The sequence below is a fragment of the Anabrus simplex genome, chromosome 1 (assembly GCF_040414725.1).
Source record: "Anabrus simplex isolate iqAnaSimp1 chromosome 1, ASM4041472v1, whole genome shotgun sequence".
NCBI lineage: Eukaryota > Metazoa > Arthropoda > Insecta > Orthoptera > Tettigoniidae > Anabrus > Anabrus simplex.
In genome coordinates, this window is record NC_090265.1 from 311,684,872 (window position 1) to 311,692,357 (window position 7,486).

The window sequence follows — 7,486 nt, forward strand, 5'->3', positions numbered from 1 at the left end:
CGACGGGTAAATACATAACTACAGTTTTAACTTTCCTTCTGACAGGATCAAATCATGCCTAGTCAGTTCAAGCTTCCATGACTATAAAGTTTTAAAAATGAAATAATCTAAAACTTTAAATCAAGCACATCTAAATAACTCGAAAACTACATAATAGATCGTAAAATAACAACCCATATGTCAAAAAAGAATTTTATAAAAATTCACTTCACTCATAACTAACTGGTAATACAAACCTTAAAGGTAAACATTCAAAAACTGACCGGGCAACGCCGGGTACTACATCTAGTAAATAAATAAATAAATAAATAAATAAATAAATAAATAAATATTTAAGATAGTCACAGGGTTCAACTCGTTAAACATAATGTGTGTTAATTCTGGGTCATTGTATGTCAGAAAAACGTGGGTTTTATTTGTCCTCTTTTGCCTTTTTCGGCGTTTTTTGGCATATTGGTCCTTTTGTAGCTTCTTTTATGTCTTAACGGCCTTTTCTGTAACTTCATCTTTTTTTTTACAACATTTGTACTGCCCATTCTCAATTCGAATAATCATTTGTTCAACCATGAGCTCTTAAACATTTTTTCTAGTAAATATATATATATATTTGAACCGTATCTGAAAAGAGAGAATATTAGATGAAAACGAAATGAAAAGTTAAACTAGTGTTTGAAAAATCCGTGGGTATCAAATATTGTGCAAGATAAGTGAAATACTGAAAGGAGAAAATTTTGATATAAGTGTTCTTGAAGAGGAAGATCTCACTTACTTCAAGTTTGAACACTTAACATCCATTGATGTGGGGAGAAGTTTCTCGATATTTCGCAACGTGCTGACTGAAAAACGACGATCCTTTACACATAAGAACCTGGAGATAACGATTGTGATATACTGAAGAGCCAACTAAGGCAAGGTTTCCGAATTCCTATTTCTGTAACCCTAGTATGGTTAAACCAACTATGATTCCAGTTATGCTAATTTTAATTTTCTTTCTCCAGGATGTCCATTGCGAGTTCATTGAATTCATTCTAAGTGCAGAAAATATTTCATTCTAAATTTTGCAAGCACCTTTTCTTAACCAATACGGAATTCCTTTTTAAATTATGTTAGTCTAAAAATATATACTGTCCGGAAGAAGCATCTGCAATGTTAAGTACCACCAGCATTTTAAATCATATATTCCTTCATTAAATATGTAATTAAAAAGACAATTATGAATGAATTTGGGTCGCACTTTACGTCTTTTTTGTCAGTTTTGGGTCCTTTTTATAGGTCTTCAACTTCGTAGCCTTACTGATGAGTTATGTGTATTACGAAATAACACTTGAAACATACGGCCAGTCTTACTGCACAGAAGTGATTCAGGGAACGATATGTGGTTTCAGGCAACACAGGTAATAAGATTGTATTGTTTAAAACATTGTGATTTTATGAAAATATTGCCTTTCATTCAACATGTGTGTAAACAGAGTAACATATTGTATGTATGTTAGAGGATTTTTGTACTATATGGCTTTTGTTTTTTTATTTAATAACCCTATCCCAAATTTAAGTCATTGTTTTTTACTGTTTGGCTAACATGCCTTTAAAAGTCCAGAAAATATTTAGGGGATTAGGTTGTTTATCAGAGTCAATTTCCGTTTATAATGATAGCGGACAATTCCGTTTACGTAATGTGGAAACGTATATTTTGCCGTGCAGAATGGCGCCATGCCTGGCTTCACTCGTGCGCGTCGAGACTGCATCTAGCGGTATACACATACACTATTATACACTAGGCGGCCATGATCGTTGAGGCGTTGAAGTCTAAACGGTCTGACACCGTGGTTAGCCGGTTCGAGTCCCGTTCGACGAAAAAGAATTCGCAACAAGAATGTTGGTCGGCAGGGTAGAAGAGGTGGTGGTATACAATTTCTCTAATCACTAGATTGCGTGCCAAAAGCCTGACATAAATCCAAATCTCCCCGCAGTGGTCATATGGAGTGAGGGCATATGACGCTGATGATGATGATGATGATGATGATGATGATTATGATGATGATGATGATGATTCGTCCGTCGGATGGAGACGTTAAGCCTTGAGCAGACCCATTGGTTCTATTCTACAGGATTTGGCTCTGTACTGGCACCGGGTTTCACCCCCTCCCTTCCAATATCACATATCACGTCATTCTCTCCATCTCATTAACTCCTCTGATGAGGTTTGGCGTCAGGAAGGGCATCCGATCATAAAAACTCACCAAGAAAGATTCATCTCACTTCATATCCGACCCCGTAGAGAAACGGAACAAGGGTTGGCACATTTGGTGATTCTTCGACAGAATTAAAAATCAGAAACAAATCGCCCTACAAAGATCCGGTTTACTGTCCCATCTGACGGAGTAAAGGGAACACCATAATTGATGCGTTAGTAACCGAAATGTTGTCAAATTAAAATACTTGTACGTAGTAGCCAAGGCCATGTTATTATTATTATTATTATTATTATTATTATTATTATTATTATTATAAGTCAATTTATACTTTATTTTCTTCTTTCTTTCTTTCTTTCTTTCTTTCTTTCTTTCTTATTTTCTTAATCTGTTTACCCTTCAGGGTTGGTTTTTCCCTCGGACTTAGCCGCGTATCCCACCTTTACCGCCTCAAGGGCAGTGTCCTAGAGCGTTAGACTTTAGGCCGGGGTATGATATTGGGGAGGAGGACCAGTACCTCGCTCAGGCGATTTAACCTGCTACGATGAACAGGGGCCTTGTAGAGGGTATAGGAAGATTGGAAGGGATAGACAAGGAAGAGGGAAGGAAGTGGCCGTGGCCTTAAGTAAGGTACCATCCCAGCCTTTGCGAGGAGAAGAAGTGGGAAACCACGGAAAACCACTTCGAGGATGGCTGAGGAGGGAACCGAACCCCCCTTTACTCAGTTGACCTACCAAGGCTGAGTGGACCACGTTCCAGCCCTCGTACCACTTTTCAAATTTCGTGGCAGAGCCGGGAATCGAACCCGGGTCTCTAGGCGTGGCACATAATCACGCTAACCATAACACCACAGAGTCGGACACTTTATTTTCATTACCTATATAATGCTTGGCTTTTAGAATGAAATGTCATGTTCTTGTCATTCGGATTTCATTTGTATTTGGAAAGCTTATGATCACAGTATGAATAAGTAACGTGAGACTCCATGCTCTATTAATTTACAATACGGTATTTTACCAACCAATTCATAAATGCTGTCCTTTTCTTCCTTCTAATCATTTATCTGACTATCTCCTAGACATCTGAAATTTTCCATTAACGAGTATGCAGTCAGTATCTTACCTTCAGGGTAGCCATCACCAGCTACAAGCACAAACAAGAGATAAACAATGAGCGCAGCAAACGCAATCGTTTTCATGGTGAGAGGAGATAATTTTCTGTTAACGAGATAGTTGACTCCAGTGTCCAGGGAATCGAGCAATTCCAAATGCTATTTGATACACTTCCTATGCGTGGCCTTTTCTTGCAGAATGACTTATCTCAGTTCCTTTCCTTTTTCATACTTTTAGGCAACTGAGATTACATTTATGTGTACAGTAATCGTAAAATAATTGAACTGCTTAATAGTAATCGTTGTGCTTATCGGGATTAAACTCGTACCTTGACGAAGATCGTGAAAGGTAATGATCTGTGCAGATTCTATTGAGCTGCACTTAAAATAGCAAACAAAAAAAAGGAAATTTGAATATCTTAGTAGCAGAAATCTGCAGCTGGACATCGGCGTTGTAGATTATACCATACATACAGTTTTCATACATATGGACTTACTATAGGCTACACCCCGAAAATTTCGAGAGTCCCGAATTTCAGAGGTCTTCCCCGGTGTCCCAAGCAAACAATCAAAAGACCCGAATTTCATCCTGGTTTATTTATTCACGTTTTTATGCATAGTGAAATCGAAATAAAATGTGTGAATCATTTTTGTAACTTCCTAAAACAAATGTGCCCGTAGAAAGGGCGTTTTCATTAGTTAATAATTTCTGCTGTCGAGAGCCAAATTGAAGACTAAATTGACTAAACTGATGTCAGTAGGTAAGAAATCCGAGAGAACTGAATGTCAGATTGGTGATACAAAGTTGCAACAGGTAGGTAATTTCAAGTATTTTGGATGTATGTTCTCCCAGGATGGTAATATACGTAGTAAGTGAGATTGAATCAAGGTGCAGTAGAGCTAATACAGTGAGCTCGCAGTTGCGATTAACAGCATTCTGTAAGAAGGAATGTCAGCTCCCGGACAAAATTACCTTTACATCGGTCTGTTTTCGGACCAACTTTGCTTTACCGGAGCGAAAACTGGGTGGACTCAGGATATCTTATTCATAAGTTAGAAGTAACAGACATGAAAGTAGCGAGAATGATTGTTGGTACAAACAGGTGGGAACAATGGCAGGAGGGTACTCGGAATGATGAGATGAAGGCTAAGTTAGGAATGAACTCAATGGATGAAGCTGTACGCATAAACCGGCTTCGGTGGTGCGGTCATGTGAGGCGAATGGATGAGGATAGATTACCTAGGAAAATAATGGACTCAGTTATTGAGGGTAAGAGAAGTAGAGGGAGACCAAGGCGATGATGGTTAGACTCATTTTCAAACGATTTAAAAATGAGAGGTATAGAACTAAATGAGGCCACAGTACTAGTTGCAAATAGAGGATTGTGGCGACATTTAGTAAATTCACAGAGGCTTGCAGACTGAACGCTGAAAGGCATAACGGTCTATAATCATAATGTATGTATGTATGTATGTATGAGAGCCATTCGTAGTGAGATACAATGTGCAGAATGTGCGGTGTCTCCTAGCATTGGCATTCATTCTTTTGTCCCAGTCTCATCGTTGTCTTTGAGTATAAGAGCACTAAGCGATGGTAGTAACCCCACTCTTCATGCAGTCGGTTCCTGTGATGAATGGCTTGAATGTTTTGCTCATAGGAACAATTGGTGTACGCATAGCAGTGGGCTTGGCGTCCGCCTCCATGGCTAAATGGTTAGCGTGCTGGCCTTTGGTCACAGGGGTCCCGGGTTCGATTCCCGGTAGGTCGGGAATTTTAACCACATTGGTCCATAATTGGTTAATTACCCCGGCACGGGGACTGGGTGTATGTGTCGTCTTCGTCATCACGACGCGCAGGTCGCCTACGGAAGTCAAGTCAAAAGACCTCCACCTGGCGAGCCGAAGTCCTCGGACACATCCCGGCACCTAAAACCATACGCCATTTCATTAGTGCGCTTGGCAGGCTGATATGTAGCAATACGTTCTAACTGTGAGGTAGCAACAGGAGCTGTCCGACCCCGCGGTGTAGGGGCAACGCGTCCACCTGTCACCCGGCGGCCCTGGGTTCGATTACCTGCCGAGTAAGGGTTTTTTAATTGTAATGGTTAATATCCCTGGCCTGAGGACTGGGTGTTTGTGACGTCTTTAATCTTCCTTTCCTCACACACAACATTCCACACTACCACCATTCCAATTACTCACAGGTTCATACAATATGGTGCCGGTAGTGGCAAAAGATCCACATGGATCGACGCCCCGAACAAACAACATTTTATAAATTACTAGCAGAAGTACGCGTTCTTCGTACGGGTTATCAGAAGCTGGCTTTAGTTACTCATACTATCGGTGTGACTGACTAAATTAGATATTTATATCGGGTGTATTTACCTAAGTGCCGCCTCTGTGGTGTAGTGGTTAGCGTGATTAGCTGCCACCCCCGGAGGTCCGGGTTCGATTCCCGGCTCTGCCACGAAATTTGAAAAGTGGTACGAGGGCTGGAACGGGGTCCACTCAGCCTCGGGAGGTCAACTGAGTAGAGGCGGGTTCGATTCCCACCTCAGCCATCCTGGAAGTGGTTTTCCGTGGTTTCCCACTTCAGCTCCAGGCAAATGCCGGGATGGTACCTATCTTAAGGCCACGGCCGCTTCCTTCCCTCATCCTTGCCTATCCCTTCCAATCTTCCCATCCCCCTACTAGGCCCCTGTTCACTATAGCAGGTGAGGCCGCCTGGGCGAGGTACTGGTCATACTCCCCAGTTGTATCCCCCGACCAAGAGTCTGAAGCTCCAGGACACTGCCCTTGAGGCGGTAGAGGTGGGATCCCTCGCTCAGTCCGAGGGAAAAGCCGAACCTGGAGGGTAAACAGATGATGATGATGATGTATTTACCTAAGTACGTAGAAATCAGTCCGAGATAAAAACTAACCCTGGAGGATAAACAGATTAAGAAAGAAGAAGGTGGACACTTTTCTCAGAAGCATTTGAACCAATTTTTTGTGGGTTTCCACAGCGTTTTTTCTACATATGAGACGAATCATATTTGTATAATAGCCCGTAACTAAAATTAAGTCCGATATACCGAAGCCTGCGTGGCTCAGGTGGCAACGCGCCGTCCTCTTACCCCTGGGTTCCGTAGTTCAAATTCCGGTCACCCCATGTGAAATTTGTGCTGGACAATGTGGAGGCGGGATAAGTTTTCTCCGGGTACTCCGGTTTTCCCTGTCATCTTTAATTCCAGAAACACTCCCCAATATAACTTCATTTCATTTATCAGTCATTAATCATTGCTCCAGAGGAGTGCAACAGGCTTCGGCAGACGGTACAATTCCTATCCTCGCCGCTAGATGGGGTTTCATTCATTCCATTCCTGACCCGGTCAAATGACTGGAAACAGGCTGTGGATTTTCATTTTCAAGTCTGATAAACCACACATTAACTGAGAGGAACATACAATATCAGGCGTTCATCCCTAATTTGGAGTGACTTGAAACGTTCAATATACCGCCCATGTACAAAATTACTGCAAATATACCTACAATAGTAGTTAATAGCACTGCCAATTCATAGTATGACCTCAGAATTAGGTCCAGTGTTACCTAAACATGGCTAATTTGATCGTCTGTTCTTTAGAATACTTTCGGAAATGAATTTACAACTGGCATAGTCAAACAGGGTATGTCATAGCTTACACACAAAAAGTATGCTTTCTTGCTTCGTTTAGAATAACATGGTAAAAGTATAGTCTATATTCTACTCTAGGATGATTTTTACTTAAAATACGTGTACGTATTCAGGTATTTTGAGCATATAATTATATTCTAGTTCCGTCGACAATAATGTTTATCCATATTTACCGCACAAATATATACTGGTTACAGAAAATACAATCCCACTCTTGCCGTCGTGTGGGGATTAGAATAGCTTCTTCTTCTTCATCTTCTAAAATTCTCTTATGTTTTCAAGCGTCGGGGTAACCTCCTTCTATCCATTTCTGACACTGGTCTCTGTGTGGGATGGGCACTCTTCATTTCCACCAGTGTTTTCGCATGTTTCTATTCTATTCTCTCAATCCTACCCTCCCAAGAGATACGGTCGAGCTTTTTCTTCCACTCACATTTCAATGACCTGCTTCAATTTCATTCTTTTCCAATTTTCCTGAATTGGCCTTACCACATCAACTGACGT

General features: G+C 41.0%; 1 pseudogene; it reads right to left on the bottom strand.

Annotated features, from left to right (window-relative positions):
* LOC136864621 (dehydrogenase/reductase SDR family member 11-like) overlaps positions 1–5,007 on the bottom strand; it is a 56,808-nt pseudogene extending 51,801 nt beyond the window's left edge.
* Between the last annotated feature and the right edge of the window lie 2,479 nt (positions 5,008–7,486).